The following is an 18931-nucleotide window of genomic DNA, read 5'->3' on the forward strand; positions in this document are numbered from 1 at the left end:
CCTTACACCACATGCATGTATTCGCGCGCGCACACACACGCACACGGGCGCACACACACACACACACACACGCCCGCGCACACACAAACAGGCATCACGCGCACACATACACACGCTCACATACGCACAGGCGCGCGCAGACACACACGCACACACACACGAATAGAGTAAAAGTTCGTTAATTCGGATTCCACGGGACCAGAATGTCCGAATTAACCGAATTCCGAATTCTCGAAAGTATGAAGGTAACATTAAACAAGTGTCTATAAGATAAACGAATTTACATTTTGTTGATGAATACGTAAATTCAGTATTTATTTTGAATAGAAGCACTGTAAAAGCCGCAATTGTCGTCATGCGCGGATTCGTTCATAATGTGAGCGCGCCTCAACACCCCCATGTCTTAAGCCGATACGGGCTCTGAATCCATCCGTTATTACGTACCGCCAGCACCAACACCACCATTCGCACCTGACGATAATTTTTTTCGCTGGAAAAAATGGCCGGTAAGCGATCATTCGTTCATCACAATGTAGCAAACGAGTTTTATGCGAGCATGCGGACCGCGACTGAAGCTCACAATCTTGAACAGCTTTCACCATGTTTGAATTTAGGGACATTACGCGCGCAATGCCCGAAGTGAGAACGAAACTAACGATGGCCGACAACTTTAGACAACTGTCGTCGCTAAAGACACGGTCACAGCGTCCACGCAGTTCAGAAGCCACGCGTGCAGCCTACCGTAGATGAAACCAAACTGCTGAGCACAGCATCGGCTGCCGAATAAACCTGGCTCGCTAATGCAGATTTACGGATGATGTATCGATGGCGACCACCCCTTTCTGAAAGGCCGCGGACGTTTCGGTTGTTCCCGAACGCCGTTTTCGCTCCTTTGTTTCGCACATTTGCGCCGATTCGTGCTCTTCCGCGCTCCGAGGATTGTCCGAATTATCGATTTCACGAAATAACGGTGGTCGAATTAAGTCGCTTTTACTGTGCGTGTACATATATATATATATATATATATATATATATATATATATATATATATATATATATATATATATATATATACACACATTTTTGGTTTATTCGGCAGCCGATGCTGTGCTCAGCAGTTTGGTTTCAACTACGGTAGGCTGCACGCCTGGCTTCTGAACTGCGTGGACGCTGTGACCGTGTCTTTAGCGACGACAGTTGTCTAAAGTGGATGCGGCCATCGTTAGTTTCGTTCTCACTTCGCGCATTGCGCGCGTGATGTCCCTAAATTCAAACATGGTGAACGCTGTTCAAGATTATGAGCTTCAGTCGCGGTCCGCATGCTCGCATAAAACTCGTTTGCTACATTGTGATGAACGAACGATCGCTTACCGGCCATTTTTTCCAGCGAAAAAAATTATCGTCAGGTGCGAATGGTGGTGTTGGTGCTGGCGGTACGTAATAACGGATGGATTCAGAGCCCGTATCGGCTTAAGACATGGGGGTGTTGAGGCGCGCTCACATTATGAACGAATCCGCGCATGACGACAATTGCGGCTTTTACAGTGCTCCTATGCAAAATAAATACTGAATTTACGTATTCATCAACAAAATGTAAATTCGTTTATCTTATAGACACTTGTTTAATGTTACCTTCATACTTTCGAGAATTCGGAATTCGGTTAATTCGGACATTCTGGTCCCGTGGAATCCGAATTAACGAACTTTTACTCTATTCGTGTGTGTGTGCGTGTGTGTCTGCGCGCGCCTGTGCGTATGTGAGCGTGTGTATGTGTGCGCGTGATGCCTGTTTGTTTGTGTGTGCGCGGGCGTGTGTGTGTGTGTGTGTGCCCGTGTGCGTGTGTGTGCGCGCGCGAATACATGCATGTGGTGTAAGCACATAACGAGTAGGTCATGCGTCGGTTTTTCTTTCTTCAAGTTCATTTGAACAATGTAGAAATGCAAGTCCGATTTCGGACATAGCCTATAATATAAAGAATTACATTGTAACACTACATAAAAGTAATTACTATAGCACACAGGAAAACTATGACGAAGTGTACCCGAAACCATTCCGTTTTGGTTGGAATATGAACAAAGCACCCAACATTTTCTGATCTGACGAAGTCGATGTTCTTTCATAATTTGAGAAAAGAACGCAAGCACCGACGCTATATTTTTATAGTTCTCTACTTCCACTGATTTTGTAGGAGAACGAAAACGCCAAGAACACCAGCGTAGGGAACCACAGCAGACAAGCAGCCTTCTTTTATCATTACGGTTTTCATTACTTTGTTCTGGCAATCTGCAGGCCACGCTGGAATGTCTTTCAGAGGCTGCACTTTTGCATGTTGGACAAGCTATTGTTATTGGGAACAGCGTGCACATCTACAAGCACAGCAACGCTCAAATGACAATTCCTTTTATGCGTTGAAGAGGTCGACAAAGCGCAAGGAGTTTACAGACAAGTATTCATGATAGCGCAACTACATGTGTACCTTGTCTTCGGAGGCAACCGAACGTTATCAATGATATTTTCTCAGGCATAGAAGACCTGAATCATTCTTTGAGATTGCGCAGCTCCTCGCTCATACCGGCGAAAATTTTTAGTGTTTCTTGTGATTCGTGCAAGTGTATCGCACCTATAGTTCGTGAAGTGCGCATCGCGAAAAGATTCACGGGCCTGTGGACATAATTGTCTCAGAGGATACCTCCCAACGACATCATTTTCGCAGTAGAAATATGAGATATTCTCGGAAAGTCAACAGTTTGAGAGGCGCAGTAACTGCACTATGAGCCGTGCTTCGGGACATTTTTCATATGCGACAAACAAGTGGAATTGTATTTCTCGCCCACAATTGTCTGGAACAATGCTACTACTCGTCATTGGGACAACTGCGGTCATTATTTCCCAGTTGACGTTCCCAGTTCCTCTTCTATCTCTCACTGTTTCGCTGACGTCGGTAGCTTAGTCTGGGAGGAACGGCCGTTTTAACTTTGCCATAGTTCTTATTTGTATTCTTATGCAACCAAGAAGCTGCTGTAAAATGAATAAATAGAATGAAGTGGCCCCTATGCTTTCTCCGGCCTAATTGCTTTGGTTTCATTTGCTCGTGTCTAGCACAGAAATGAGCCCTTCAAAAAAAATGATGTTCTTTCCTTCATTCGTAGCGAGGGCTTCACCCCTGCAGACTTAGTTTCTTGGTTTATTGGTCAGCTGCCACCTCGTCCAAAGATCACGAGCCGCGTGAAGCCCTGTGGGAAAAAAAAAATTTCAACGCCCGCCGACTTGGCTTCGAGCGCTGCTGGCTAACACTACCAGAAATTAGACGCGCACAAATACCCAGCAAAAAGAGAAGCCACGCTCCTTCCGTCGTAGATGAATTAGTATTGCATCGGATGCGTAATTCAATATTTGTTGCTTCAGATCTCACCGACGGAAAGGGTGGTTTGTCGTCCGCTATAATTAATTTCAGTTTACGTTATTATTAGTACACTGCAGTTAAAGAACTATTAATGGCCGCTACGCTTTTCCTGACCTAAATGTTGCTTGGATTGATTTGGTTGTGCATAACGAGAAAACGAGCCTCTCGAAAAAAAAATTCGGCAGATCCCACGTACCGTGGGAGTCGATGTTATGCGAAGCATGCGGCAGGTAGGGGACTGTAGCGTAACTTTTTTTGCTGAGCGGCACGTTACAAAATGAAGCTAAATATATGTATAAATTTTATACGACACATATATGTGTTGAAGAGCCGCATATGTGTTATATAACCAGTTGTTTACGGTTGGGTATGCAATGTGGTATTACCAACAAGCGGTAAGCTGATATGTAGTGCTTATACGTGTCCCGACAACGCACGCACGTTTCACGAACCCGTGTACATGTGTGCAAGAAGTTCTTGACAGTTCTTGAACAAGCGCATCATCACTGTGATCAGTGAGCACCAGCAGCTGGTCATGACTTGTTATAGGATCCGATCGTGATCGTGGTGACGAGGGCTACATGTGTAGTGATGTATGTGGTATAGTAGAGCTGTTGGAATTCGTGGATGCCTCGGTCATTTCGTCGACAAATTGTCTGTCGACAGAGCCGGCGAAATGTCGGAACCTGAAGCCACCCATCGTGTTGGTGAGGTATAGGCCGTCTAGGCTGGTAGGCCTGGATAGTGCTACGTAGACCAACATCAGTGGATGGTGTTTGTCGTATTCGTAGACCACCTGGGCGTATATGGCCTACGCAGCATAGTCTACAAAGCGGCTGTCAATCAATCTGGCATCATCCTCGGTCAGCATGAGGCCCTCGCCCAGCCTCGTAAGAAATGAAGAGGACACTACGCCGTTCTGGTGGACGAAGTGCACTCTACGGTGCGGTGATGTGGATATCATATGTAACTTTCGTAATGTATTCCTCCGGGGTCGAGCAATGCTTCAATATAGCTTGCTGAATCATAGGAATACAAGCGTGATCTTTATTAGACTGTTATAAAAGTGGATTCAGTTACCCTTAATGACCACCGGTTATCCTGCCGACGTGCTACGTGGCCGGCCCATATCCATTTCTTCTTCTTAATTTCAACTATGATATCCTTAACCCCCGTTTGTTCCCTGACCCACTCTGCTCTCTTCCTGTCTCTTAAGGTTGAGGGGGAGACAAAAAATTAGGTGGGTAGATGAGATTAAGAAGTTTGCAGGTATAACGTGGCAGCAGAAAGCACAGGACCGAGTTGATTGGCGGAACATGGGAGAGGCCTTTGCCCTGCAGTGGGCGTAGACAGGCTGATGATGAAAAGTGGATTCAACACTGTAACTACAGACGTTAATCTGATATGACGTCTATATCGTAGAAGTACATATCGTAGGAGTATCATGTAGTGTTTATTGCTTTCTTGTAAAATTAGATAGCCAGCACCACAACCACAATTCACGTTGCACCGATATTACGCCTGCATAGGCTGTTTTTCCAAACCAGTTTATAGACTTGGCGTGGCTCAGTGGTAGAACACCTGATTGCTACGCAGAATGCTTCGGTTCGATTCCTGCTGGGATCCTAATTTTCATTATTTCCATTCGTTGAGTCAACGCTGTCGATGTTGGTTTTCCTTAATGCTTTAGCATTTAAGGAACCAATGTCTGTTCTCGCCGTTCCTGGGTAGATATAAACTGTCAATCACATGTGGCACATACCCGTACACCGCGGGCCTTGGTAAACGGGTATGTGCCACACGTGTCTAGTGGAAAGTGTTTGACGACGTACGCGACAGAATTTTAACGTTATTCATGTCATGACCCGGCAATCATATTCATCAAATCCTCTTACCCTTCCATGCAAATTTTGGTCTACACTAAGTTAAGGAGGCGATCATGAGAGCACCCAGACGTAGGCGGCTAGATAGATAGATAGATACGTAGATAGAAACGCTCAAAGTGCCAGAGGTTCGCTAAGAAATGCTTCGCATTTAAAAATATTGCCTTCTGTCGTTCTCGCATCTTAAATGCTAAGAATTTCTTAGGGAATCGAAGTCACTTTGCGCGTTTCTATCTACGTATCTATATATCTAGCCGCCTACGTCTGGGTGCTCTCGTGATCGCTTCCTTAGCTTGTTAGTTAAATTGGGTTTATTGGCGCAAAAGCAACTGAGGCTAAGCTGCGCCAGACACAGGGTGTTTTGTAGTAATCAGGACATTATATGTAATTCTAAAGCCTATGTAAGAAGCCGCTGTCTTTTAGGAAATCAATGACATTTGACAGGGGAACCAGTGCATCATCTCCTAGAATGAGACTCGGGTGCATAGGTATCTGATGTTTGTACAGTTCTCTGAAGTACTTTTTTCTTTCTGTTTCGCCATGTGGGCACGTGATAAGGATATGTACAACTGTCAATGGCTGCTGGCATTTTTCACACTGCGGCATGTCTTCCTTTCTAAGCAAAAAGTTGTGTGTGAGGTGGGTGTGCCCAATTCGAAGTCTGCATAGAATAACCTCAATGAACCGTTGTTGATGATAGCACGTCTTCCATTCGCCTATTGTGGGCTTCACCAGATGAAGCTTATTAGTTGTACAGGAGTCCCACTGTTGCTGCCATTTTGATAACACCGCTAAGCGGACAGCACGCTGGCTGTCTTTGTAGGGAATATTTATGTTTTTAATGTTTTTTTGTGCTGCTAGAGATGCACATTCGTCTGCCTTTTCATTGCCTGGGATCCCTACGTGACTTGGGACCCAGCAAAAACGGATGGTCACACCAATACTGTTTAAAACAATCATGTTCAAAATATCACCGATTAACGGTTCACACTCAGATTTTAGATTTAGCGCGTGTAGTGCACTTAATGAATCAGTGTATATGACTGCTTTTTTGTGTTTACCTGTGATGATTTTTTGCACTGCTTCCCGTAGGGCGTAGACTTCGGCGCTGAAAATGGACATGATATGAGGCACTCTAATGCTGATAGCACTTTCCTCCATCACAACTCCGACTCCGACGTGGTTTTTAGTTTTCGAGCCATCCGTGTATACCTCGGTATAATCTTTGTATTTATCCTGAAGTGCGCGGAATTCCTGAGTTAGGTGCTCTTGTGCGGTGTCTTTTTTCTTCAGACGAGCCAGTGAAAGATCACAAAGCTGCGTCAGATCCGACCACGGCGGCAGTCTCGGCGGTTTCTTGGCGATATTTATAGCATGATTAGAAATGTCATATGTCTGGCAGTGCTCTTCGAAACGTAGAATGAGTGGTTTGATGGAGTGTGGTTTGTTAGAGTAGTGTAAGCGTGAGTAGCAATTCGTGGTAATGTCATGGCATATGTGTTGAGGTAGTGACCTGATTCTTAAAACATATGAGACGGTTAAAAATACTCGACGCTGGCTTAGCGGAGGTTCATTGCAGTGTACGTATAAACTCTGCACAGGGGATGTTCTATAGGCGCCATCGGATAGACGCAGACCGAGATTGTGTACGGGGTCCAGGCGCCGAATGTATGACTCTCTTGCCGAGCCGTAGACAACGCACCCGTAATCTAGAATACTGCGTACTACCGAACGATAAATCCTCAGTAGGCATATCCGATCAGAACCCCAGTGCTTATGCGATAAGACTTTTAATATATTAAGTGCTTTGTGTGCCTTGATTTTCAGTGCATTTATGTGAGCCACAAAATTCAGTTTTTTGTCGAATGTGACGCCTAGGAATTTGTGTTCATGTTTTATCGTAATTGTAATGCTGTTTAATGTCATAACTGGGTCAGGGTGTAATCCTCTTTTTAGCGTAAACAGAACAGCGACAGTTTTCTGTGATGAGAATCGGAAACCATTTTGTCCGCCCAGAGCACCAGTTTATTTATGGTAACTTGAAGTTGCCTCTCGCAGGTTGATAGGCTCGACGCACGGGAAGCGATTTGGAGGTCGTCAACGTATAGAGAGTACATAACTGTGGGTGGTATGACCTCGTTAATAGTATTCATTTTAACTATAAATAGAGTTGTGCTAAGAATGCAGCCTTGAGGCACGCCGTTTTCCTGGACAAATGTGCGTGAAAGCACAGTGCCCAACCGCACCTGAAATGTTCGGTTAGTCATGAAATCGGATAGGCAGTTCAGCATTTTACCTCGAACGCCTAGGTTAGCGAGGTCTTGAAGAATGCCGAATCTCCACGTCGTATCATAGGCCTTCTCCAGGTCGAAAAAAACCGCGAGGCAGTGTTGCTTGTATCGAAACGCCTCTCGTATTTCATGCTCCAGTCTGACAAGATGATCAGTAGTTGAACATCCTTTTCTATATCCACATTGATGTTTGTTTATCAGATCTCTTGAGTATAGGATGAAAGACAGTCTGCAGTTTATGATGCTCTCATATGTTTTTGCCAAGCAGCTGGTTAGGGCAATCGGCCTGTAGCTGCTCGGCGATGTAGGGGGTTTACCAGCTTTTAGAAAGGGAACTACTATTGCATTTTTCCATCGTTCTGGCATTTTTCCATATTGCCATATCATGCTGAAAAATGTCAGTAAAGCTTCTTTGGATATTTCGGAGAGATGTTCTAGCATGGAATAGTGTATGCGATCAGGTCCCACAGCCGTTTTTTTGCCATTTGAGAGTACGAGCTTTAGTTCCTGTAATGTTAGGGGTTATTGTAAGCTTCATGTGAAGTACCAGTGAGAGGCAGTTTCTGCTTCTCTGCAGACTGTTTGTGTTTCAGGAATGTATCCGAGTAGTTGGCTGAGCTGGAGATGTTGTAAAAGTGTTGCCCTAAGATGTCTGCCTGCTCTTGTATTGTTGTTTGGGTGTCTGGACTTGTAAGAATGGGTATGGTATAGGATGAATAGTCGCCTCCGAACTTTCTCAGCTGCTCCCATATTATTTTAGATGTGACTGTGCTATTGATAGAGGATATGTATTCCTGCCATGATGTTTTTTCGGCCTGCCTCCGGATATATCGGGCTTTGGCTTTAGCCTGCTTGAAGTTCACGAGGTTGCTGTAAGTGTGGTACCTCCTCAGGATGCCCCAGGCTTTATTTTGTAGTTTCTTTGACTCGCTACATTCCCTTGTCCACCAGGCATTTCGCTTTTTTCGGACATGACTTGATGATCGCGGTACTGCTATTTCTGCAGCTGCTATTATGATTTCTGTGATTTTATCGTTTGTGTCATCAATGCTCATTTCTGGCGAAAATATATCTTCTAGTTTTGCAATCTCCTGAAATAGGGGCCAGTCTGCAAGATTGATCAGCCAACGGCGTGGTTTCGAGGTGAGGGTGGGGAGTGTCGATGGCAATTTTATGATTGCCGGTAAATGATCGCTACCGTATGAAGATTCCAGGACTTCCCATTTAAAATCGTTAAAAATTGATGGCGAGCAAAATGCTAAATCGAGGCAACTAAACTTGCGAGTACTCGATGAAAAGTATGTTGGTGTACCAGAGTTTAGAAGACATATGCTGTTTGACAAAATAAAATCTTCAATGATTTGTCCTTTCTGGTCTGTTTTATCACTGCCCCATAGCGTACTGTGAGCGTTAAAATCCCCTGCTAAGACAAATGGTTCTGGTAGTTGCGCTGTTAAATCCTCGAGTTCTCGCACAGTTATATGCTCGTGCGGGGGAATATAAATAGAGCAGATGGACAAGGTTTTGTGTGCGATAATTCTAACTGCTACAGCCTCAAAAGAGGTGTTTAATGTGATGGCTCGGGTGGGAAAGCCGCTTTTTACTACGATGGCGACTCCTCCCGATAGTCGGTTGGCATTTTCGCGGTCTTTTCGATATACACTAAAACCTTTCAGGAAATTAGTGTTTTTTGGACCCAGATTTGTTTCCTGGAGACAGAATGCTACAGGTGAGTATGTATTCATAATGTGCCTAATGTCACCTAGGTTGTGGATGAGGCCTCTACAATTCCATTGTGTGATAAAAGCCATAGTGATGAAAATAGGAAAAAAACTAATGCGATCAGGTTTAGATGAGCAGTTGGTGTCAATATATAAAGGTGACCTGTGTTGGTGACATATTTATTGCTAACGAGATCAGTAACCATTCAGGTTACCGGTCCCTTTTTTTGTGTGTTCAGGGTGATTTTTTCTTTTTTAGTGCGCTCCGAAGAACGCTGGTCTTTCGGCGTTGATGACGCCATGGTTTTTCCATCGACCTCCATAGCCTTCTCAGAGGCACTGGAGGATCGAGGGCTTGGCCCGGAGACGCGCGCCTCGGGCCTTGGTGTCCGGTTAAGTCGCGGGCCCTGTGCAGACAGCGTCTGTAGGCTCGCCTTTGATGATGATGGAGCAGCACTGGCTGCTACCACCACGGGGGCAGGTGGAGCTGCTACGGGCCCACGGGTGGTGACCGCTGCATGCTCCTGAAGCTGTTGTGGTGCTGCCCCCTGCCGCACCACGCTGGCAAAACTTCTCTGAGGCAAGACTCCAAGCCTCTTCCTTGCATCAAAAAATGAAATTTTCTCTTTCACAGTCAGCGCAATTACCTCTTTTTCTCTCTTCCAAAAAGGGCATGGTCTAGAATAGGCTGGATGGTCGCCTTTGCAGTTCACGCAGCAGGGGGATTCCTGACACTTATCAGCTGAGTGGCCATTGGCGCTGCACTTGGCGCATGCCTCCTTGCCTCTACATGATTGTGACGCGTGGCCGAACCTTTGGCACTTGAAGCAGCGCCTCGGGTTCGGTATGTATGGTCTGACATTGATCTTAAGATATCCTGCGTCCAGAGAGCTGGGGAGAGTGCTTGTCCCAAATGTTAGGATGATGTGTTTAGTTGGGAGTTGTTCATTGTTTCGTCTCATTGTTATTCTTTGAACCTTTATGACATTTTGGTTTTGGAAACCCTCAAGGAGTTCCTCGTCACTGAGGTTCAGGAAGTCTTCTTCGGAGATAACGCCCCTACAGGTGTTCAGCGAACGATGGGCGGTAATTGTGATATCAGTGCTGCCGATGCTGACTAGATCATATAGCTTTTCTATTTGTTCTTTCTTTTTCAGTTCAATTAGAAGATCTCCGCTGCTCATTTTGGATGCTTTGTATTCTTTACCAATAGCTTCTCCAAGAGATTTCGCCACCAGGAATGGGGACAGTTTACGCAAGCTTGATGTTCCTTCACTGTGCAAGACGTGGAAACGAGGAAAGTTGTCATAGTCGGTACGGAGTTCAAAGTGGAATTGTGCTTCGGTGCGACCTCTTTTTACAGGCCGATCTGGAAGATGAGGGAAAGCGTCTGCCATTGGATGGTTTCGAAATTCGGCGACGGTGGTAGCCACCCACCACCGAGCCCAACATGGGGGTGCTACAGGTTTCGAGAACCTGCAGACGCCAGCTATACACCGTCGCTATAACCAAATATTCATACCCAAGACTGGATATGATACACAAGGTTAACCCTCGCCGCCTGGAAAATTGGAAGTGAATAGAAGAGAGGAGAGGACAGGAAAGATTAAAAAGTAATAGAGAAAGACGAAGATGTGGGGGGAGAAAGAGATAGGAAAAGGCGACTGCCGATTTCCCCTGGGTGGGTCAGCCCAGGGGTGCCGTCTACGTGAAGCCGGGGCCAAAGGGGTGTGTTGCCTCTGCCGGGGGGCCTTAAAGGTCCAATCACCCGGCGTCGGCTCAACCCCCAGGATCCCCTTTTCCCCGGACACGGCAAAGCCACGCACGGCTAGGCGTGGGAGGGGGTCGAAACCCCCCCGTTAGCTCGGGTCCGTGGTGTCGCTACACACCAAACGCCTGCTTCCACAGAAGCCCCTGCGGGGCTTCCTTAGCTTGGTGTAGACCAAAATTGGCATGGGAAGGTAAGAGGGTTTGGCGAATATGACTGTCTGATGACGACGTGAATAACCTGAAAATCCTGTCGCGTACATCGTCAAAACCTTTCCTCCAGACACGTGTGGCACATACCTGCATACCACGGGACATGGTAAGTGGGTATGCGCCACAGGTGATTGAAAGTTTATATTTTCCCAGGAACGGCGGGAACACATTGGCAATCTAAATGTCAGGCAGACAGACAGACAGACAACGAACTGCGTAAAGAAAAAACAGACATTAACAGCGTTTGCTCGACGAATGCAAATAATCAAAAATTCTGCAGATCCCAAGTACCGTCGGAATCGTTGTTATGCGAAGCATGCTCGGGATGGTGACTGTGGCGCAATTTTTCACATTGAGCGAAACGTCACAGAATGACGCTACAGAAATGTGGAAGTGGTATACCGGGTGTCCCAGCTATATTTAGCCAACGGTTAAAAACACAATATTAGAGGCAGGCGAGTGAAATCAGTTGCAAATTACTGACAGTCACCTAGCACACTACAGAATTTTTTTGTTTTGAATTTAAATAATTTGTTCATTAGGATTATTTAACTAAATTGCTAAATATTGACTTTAGGCATGAAATGCTGCTTGCAAAGTTGGAGAGCGCCTTCAGAAACCCCAATTACATTATTTGCGATAAAGAAAGTCTCAAGTATACCATTTCTTCCAAGCTGCAAAGAAAGCCCGCGAAATACAAAAAAAGCACGTGACTAGCGCATTCGCGTGCCGCGAGAATTCTGCCCTCAGCCGTGATTTCAGCGAACGAAATCAGCTGCGGCCTGGACTCGCCGGCTCCGTTGCAGTGATAGGCCGATAAGTGGGCGGTGGTTTCTTGGCCCGTTGCCAGCCAGTTGGCGCGCGTGAAGGTGCGAGTTGTAGCGAGCGCGGGCCAAGAAACCACTGTTAACTTATCGGCCTGCCGCTGCAACGGAGACGGCTAGTCGCGGCCGCTGCTGATTTCGTTTGCTGAAACCCCGGCTGAGGGCAACATTCTCGCGGCACGCGAATGCGTTCGTCACGTGGTTCTTTTTGTATTTCGCGGGCTTTCTTTGCCGCTTGGAAAAAATGGTATACGTGAGACTTTCATCATCGCAAATAATGTAATTGGGGTTTCTGAAGACGCTCTCGAACTTTGGAAGCAGCATTTCTTGCCTAAAGTCAATATTTAGCAATTTAGTTAAACAATCCTAATTAACAAATTAGTTAATTACAAAACAAAAAAATTGTCTGCATTGCGCAAGAAGGTTGTCAGCAATTTGCAACTGATTTCACTCGCCTGCCTCTAATGTATTTTTTAACACTTGGCTAAAGATAGGTGGGACACCCTGTATACACAGTCATACGTTGAAGAGTCGGATATGCATTATATAAGCAGTTTACAGTTGCGTAACGATGCCAATAGCAACATGGGTGTTACCAACACCACACGCGGTAAGCTGATATCTAGTGCTTCTATTGTTCAATACTGGATAGCGCGAATCCGAACAGGACAAAGCAGGAACACAGATGGACAGGACAGGCGTTACTCGCAACTAAGCTTCATTCAGGAAAGTTTCCCTGGATAATGGGACGCTGCCGAGCGGCACGCGCAGGCGCACTGCAAGTATGTTACAGTCACAGTTGCAGCTGTTACAATTGTTATGCTAATGCTTGTTCGTTATGACGGAAAAAGCACGCACGTTTCACGAAGATGTATGTTTAGAAGGGCTTCTTGGCAGTTCTTGAACAAGGTCATCATCACCGTGATCAATGAGTGCCAGTAGCTGGACCGTACTTGTTATCAGATCCGTTCGTTACCACGGCTACGAGGCGTCTAAGTGTAGCGACGTGCGAGGTATAGTGCAGATGGTGGAAATCCTAGATGCCTCTTATGATGAAATCATCTATGACGCCTCCTGTCCTGGACGTGGCAGCGAGGTCTTTTGATGCCTTCTCCCCATCCAATCCGTCTTTCACGCAGTATAAGGACCAGGCGTTCTTTGGTCTTGATAAGTCAATTTTGAAGTCACCGGTATTGATGAGAGGCCTGGTTATCTCGGCAGATTTATTGGAGGAAAGCATTCACCCCGGTTTTTTTGCAATCCGTGTAGTCCACGTTGCGGACCACGTGGACGAGTGCATGGTAGTTGGGCGTCTTCCAGGGGTGCTCAGTCTTCAGCTCCCTCACTTTCCTTGCGTCGACCGCGGGGGTGTAGCGGTTACGGTGCTCGGCTGCTGACCCGAAGGTCGCGGGTTCAATAGAGGCAAGAGAGAGAAGAAATAATAGAGAAGGAAAGGCAGGGAGGTTAACCAGTATAGGACAACCGGTTTGCTATCCTACACATGGGGACAGGGTGGGGGAGATTAAAGATGGAGAGGAAAGGGAGAGAGAAAGATAGAAAGATAGCACATGACACTGCACACACAGAATCAGTCGGTCACTCTTGCGTGGTACGCGACATTTCTGTCACAGCCGCATGTCCAAGTTCGTCTCTCTTAAAAACCTCAGCAGTGCCTTCGTCGCCTTCAGCTGTGATGTCTTCTGTTCGCGGCATGCAAGAACTGTTTCAACAGACATTTGTCCACTGTAAAGGCGCGCTAGAACGGACGCCAGTGACTGTCTCTGAACATTATATGCCGGACAGTCGCACAGGACGTGGTGTAGCGTCTCCTCGCAACGACAGGCATCGCAAAGAGCGTTGTCGGCCATTCCAATCCGAAAGGAGTAGGACTTCGTGAATGCCACGCCTAGCCATAAGCGATAAAGCAGTGTGGCCTCTCTTCGCCGGAGTCCAGTTGGCATACAGAGATGCATCAAAGAGGACAGGTGGTGTTGACGATTTGTCCGGTTGGTTCGGCTGCTTGGTAGGCACCATACAGCGAGCGTTATCTCATGTGCAAGCCCTCGAAGACTGCTGGCAGCGTCAGACCTTGAAAGTGGGATGGTATCTTCCCATGTGCTTTCATGAGCTTCTCGAGCGGCATTATCGGCGTGTTCGTTCCCTATGACGCCGCAGTGACTTGGCAGCCACTGAAACGTCATGTGGTGCCCTTTCTCATGTGAAGTATGGAGAAGACATCTAATTTCAAATCCGAGCTGTTCGTATGGTCCGCGACGCAGAGCAGATAGCACAGATTGTAGGGCTGCCTTTGAGTCGCTGAAGATAGACCAACGTTGAGGTGGTTCCCGATTGACGAAACGAAGTGCAGCGCGCAGAGCAGCTAGTTCCGCAGCTGTCGACGTCGTGGAGTGGTCAGTCCTAAAGCTGATGGTAATAGCTCTTGCTGGGACAACCACCGCACCGGACGAACACTGGTTGTTTGTGGAACCATCTGTATATATATGTACACTGTCTGCATACTTCTCGTGCAAAAGAAGCAGACAGTTGTTTCAGCACAGGTGACGACAACTCAGACTTTTTCCGGATCCCTGGTACACTGAGTTGAATTGTGGGTCGATTAAAACACCAAGGGGGCATCGGTGGTTTAGATGCAGTGGTGAAGCCCGAGGGAGGCAAAATGCTAGATGCCCGTGTACTGTGCAATCTTGGTGCACGTTAAACAATACCAGATGATCAAAATTTCAGTAGCCCTTCGCTATGGCGTCTCTCATAATCATATCATGGTTTTGGGACATAAAACCCCGACAATTATTAATATTATTATCACTTTCCTTGCGTGTCAATGTGTGTGTCCGCCGTTAACGCGTTGATTGAGACTCTGTATTACTTGTGGCACATAACCGCATAACATGAACTCCGATATGCGGGTATGTGCCACACAAGACTGAAAGAAAGGGTTTCATGACGTACGCGACAGGTATTTTTCGTTATTCATGTCATGACCAGTGAATCGTGTTCGTCATACATTGATCCCCTGCCCTACCAATTTTGGTGTATTACAAGTCATGGAGACGACCACGAGAGCGCCCGGACGTAGGCGGCTAGATAGATAGATAGATAGATAGATAGATAGATAGATAGATAGATAGATAGATAGATAGATAGATAGTAGATAGATAGATAGATAGATAGATAGATAGATAGATAGATAGATAGATAGATAGATAGATGCGTAGATAGAAATGACCAAGGTGCCTGAGGTTCGCTAAGAAATGCTTCGCATTTAAAAACCAGGATCCCAGCAGAAATTGAACCCAAGCATTCTGCGTAGTAGTGAGGTATTCTACCACAGAGCCACGCCACACCTTGAAACTAACTTGAAAAAAGACCATATGCAGGCGTAATGCCGGTGCAACGTCAATTGAGGTTGGAGGTCTGGCTACCTATCTAATTTTATAACAAAGGAATAAACAATGTATATGTACTCCTATGATACAGGCGTCATGCCGGGTTAACATCAATTGTGGTTCCAGTGTTCGCTCCATTTTATAGGAGCCTAATAAACATTGTACTGGTATTCTTATGATTCAACAAGCTATATTCAACCGTTTCTCAACCTCGGAGGAGTACGCTAACAAAAGTTACGTATGATATTCACAAAACCGCAGAGTAAAGTGCACTTCGTTTCAATAACACAGCAGTCTGTGCCCTAAAAATAGGGCTGACATTACGTCAGACCATAAGTTACCCTTTTAATGCTATAGTGTAGTCGACGTGCATGGTAAGTATACGACGTGCATACAGCTGCTACTCTTACTAAAACACGTCGATCCACCTCGTAACGCTTGGCTCAAAGCCAAAAATGCAGCATAGACAGTTACTCGCTGACTGCTTGGAATGTAACCAATTCGCACAAGGCGCGGGATCTGCGGAATTTTTTTTTCTAACAATTAGAGATCATGTCACGTTGTTGCGTTGGTGAGCACTAGGGCTGTCCGAGTGTCATTCCAACATTCATTGCTTTTTGCCGAGCGTGCCGCAGCATTTGCGGCGATACAGCTGTCGGTTGTCGAAAGCTGATTTCGGGGTGAAACGCATCAGGTATGTATATATGACGTAAGAGTAAACTCCAGCGAAATTGCAAGTGGGTTGTACAGCACCAATAATAATTCAATACAATAGGAGAAGACAACGAATGTACTAGTAAACAATGGGCGACGACATTCCCGACCAGTCTGATTAAGGAAGGAACGCCTCGCGCCGAGCAATTCGTTTTTGAAAGCCGAACAAGAAAAAAAGGGAATTTTGTGTTAACAGCTCTTTGAACAACGTCTTATGACTTTGTACTGCATGAATCGGCTACAAAAGTGTCAATAATATATTAATAAGCAGCATGGCAAACAGTTAAGAACTGAAGATCCGCACGCGAAATAACTTTCTTTTCTAAATGTTACGCAAAGCATTCGCCGACGTAGTTTTGTGAGGATGAATTATACACTTGATTTTAGTCAACTTAGAGAAGCTGCAGATTTCAGACGAAGGCATGCTGCGACAACTAGCCGCCACGTAAATAACGATTCACTGAAGAAACACGGTATTTACAACCAATACATTTTTATGGCAATCAACTCTGTAGAAATACCGAGTCATCCGGGCATTGTGTTGTCACAGAGTACCAAAAAAAAAAACGCCAGATATGCGCGGAAAGCGCAGCATATGCACAGTGAAAGCTGGAAGAGCGGCCTTTCGAGAGCCAGTTCGAAACTCTCCTGGGGCACCTAATAAAAGTACCCTTGCAAGGTATCCACTACGTCATAAGTCAGAATTTTTGTGAGGCAGGGAAGCACCCACTATGCCATCATTCGCGATTCTGCGGAGATGCGAGGTACGTGTTACACATCTGTAAGTCATTATGTGCACTTGGTTGAAGCTGTGGCTGATGACGATGAATAATTATGGCTGGGCACTTTGTATTCAGTGGGAAGCTTTAAATCACACACTCACTGCGCAATTCGCATTGTGTGACGTCTGGTTGTTGTTTTACTCTTGTACCACCACGTTATATTACATATTTTAACGTGATGCCTTGCCGGACATGTCGCCTGCATAGGGCCTTTTTGCGAAAGTGCTTCGAGCAACGGCGCACTCTACTGCCATACAGAGGGCCCGGGTTCAAATCTTATCAGATCCTTGATATTTTTTCCTAATTTATTTTTCTTAAGATGCGATTGCGGTTACGGACACCGGTGGCGGCGGCGGACAAAAATCTCCTGTTGTTGTGATCTCATAACAGCGTTCGCTGTAAAACGGTTCCTGTGGTCTCACAACAGCTTTCGCTGTGGGAATCAACCCAGTCCCATGAAGTGAAATCTAAGGAAAAGCGGAGTTGCGGTAGTTCCTTCCGTGTTTTGCTTTGACTCTCGGTGTTGTGTTTCTGCGTTTTTCCGCTGTATGTTTGTGGTTCAATTCGTGGTGCTCTTGTTTCTTTTTGAGTGTGGTTCTGGCTTGTTACGCTGTGGTGAACTTCTTTTCCTTCGCCATTTTTTTGGATTTTCTCCTTTCGAACTTCTGCGTTGGCGGCTTCCATCCGCTGCCGTTTGGCTTTTCGCCTCCTGCTCTCGAAGCTCGGGGTTTGCTGCTCGGCGCTGGTGCTGCCGACTAGAGCGCCGACGGCTCGAGCGAATGGGGGCGCGAGCGGCTAGCTCTATCAAGCGCGAAACTCTGTTCCCCGATGGGAACATATCAGTGGCGTAGCCAGGGGGGGGGGGACACACAGGGCCCGTGCTCCCCCTCCCCGAATTTTTTTTTGCCATGGCATACAGAGCTCGAAATGACACCAGATCACATTTGCCAGCCCGACCCTCATTTCAGATCAAGGAGGTGCCCCTCCCCCGAAAAAAAGTTCCTGGCTACGCCCCTGGAACATTTACAGTAATTCTTGTCTCCGCTGCCGATCGAACCATGCGGAGTCGATTGCCCTCTCCTGGCGCGCTCTCTGATTGGTCCGCTCCTCTCCCGGTGCACTGGTCACCTGTATGAAGCAGCTGCTCTGATACCCTCCTTGCCTTTTTGTATCCCGGTCACCTATCTGACTCTGCTCCTGCGCGATACCCTCCCCCTCTCCTCCTCTCCTGATCTCGTGACCTGGCTCTGCCTCTGCGTTACGCCGGACAGCAAAGGGTCTATACAGAACAGTTCCGCTGTTAAAAAATATTTTTGAAGTGGTCTCAGAACAGTTTCATTTACTTTTGCAACACTAGCACAGTTGTTATAAAAATGCTACGCAGCGTTTAACATCATCCTTATGACGTACGCGACAGGCAACAAAGCAGGGGAAGAGCCCTTAATGGAACACACGAGACCGTGCGCTCTACTTTGTGTAGGATTGGCCCACTTTGCCAATAACCTCTCTGCATGGTTGGCGCTCCTGCTAGAGATGGTCGATCCTGAAGATTGTGCATGACTAAACTTCACTATAAATGTCGCGAGCAGGTGTGGCCACCAACGGACTAAGAAGAGTTGCAGTACCAAGAGGCTTTGAATATTAGGCACAGCGAGGTTCGCTTTATTAGTGCAATAATTATCTTGATCACGACTGCATGTTAGAAAGAGGATACTTAAATGCGCAATTTCGTAAGCAGCCGAGTCGATAACCACCACAACTATAGCAGTAGTTCAGATGGGGATGTAGGTATATATCAGCTGATGGTTGCAAAGTGCCACGTGTCGTCTATTCTGGAACATGGCCGAAACTTTTAGTACGGGCCGAAAAATCTAGAAAGGTTCGCTTAAAGAAACTTTCCTTTGGAATCGTTGGAACGTCATTTT

The 18931-nt window shown here is 46.2% G+C and overlaps 1 protein-coding gene across 1 annotated transcript in view; it reads right to left on the reverse strand.

Moving 5' to 3' along the window:
• LOC119399439 (cytochrome P450 6a8) overlaps positions 1–18931 on the reverse strand; it is a 462184-nt gene that overhangs the window by 290843 nt on the left and 152410 nt on the right. The gene's annotated exons all lie outside the window — the stretch shown is intronic.

Source organism: Rhipicephalus sanguineus, chromosome 7 (assembly GCF_013339695.2).
Source record: "Rhipicephalus sanguineus isolate Rsan-2018 chromosome 7, BIME_Rsan_1.4, whole genome shotgun sequence".
Taxonomy (NCBI): domain Eukaryota; kingdom Metazoa; phylum Arthropoda; class Arachnida; order Ixodida; family Ixodidae; genus Rhipicephalus; species Rhipicephalus sanguineus.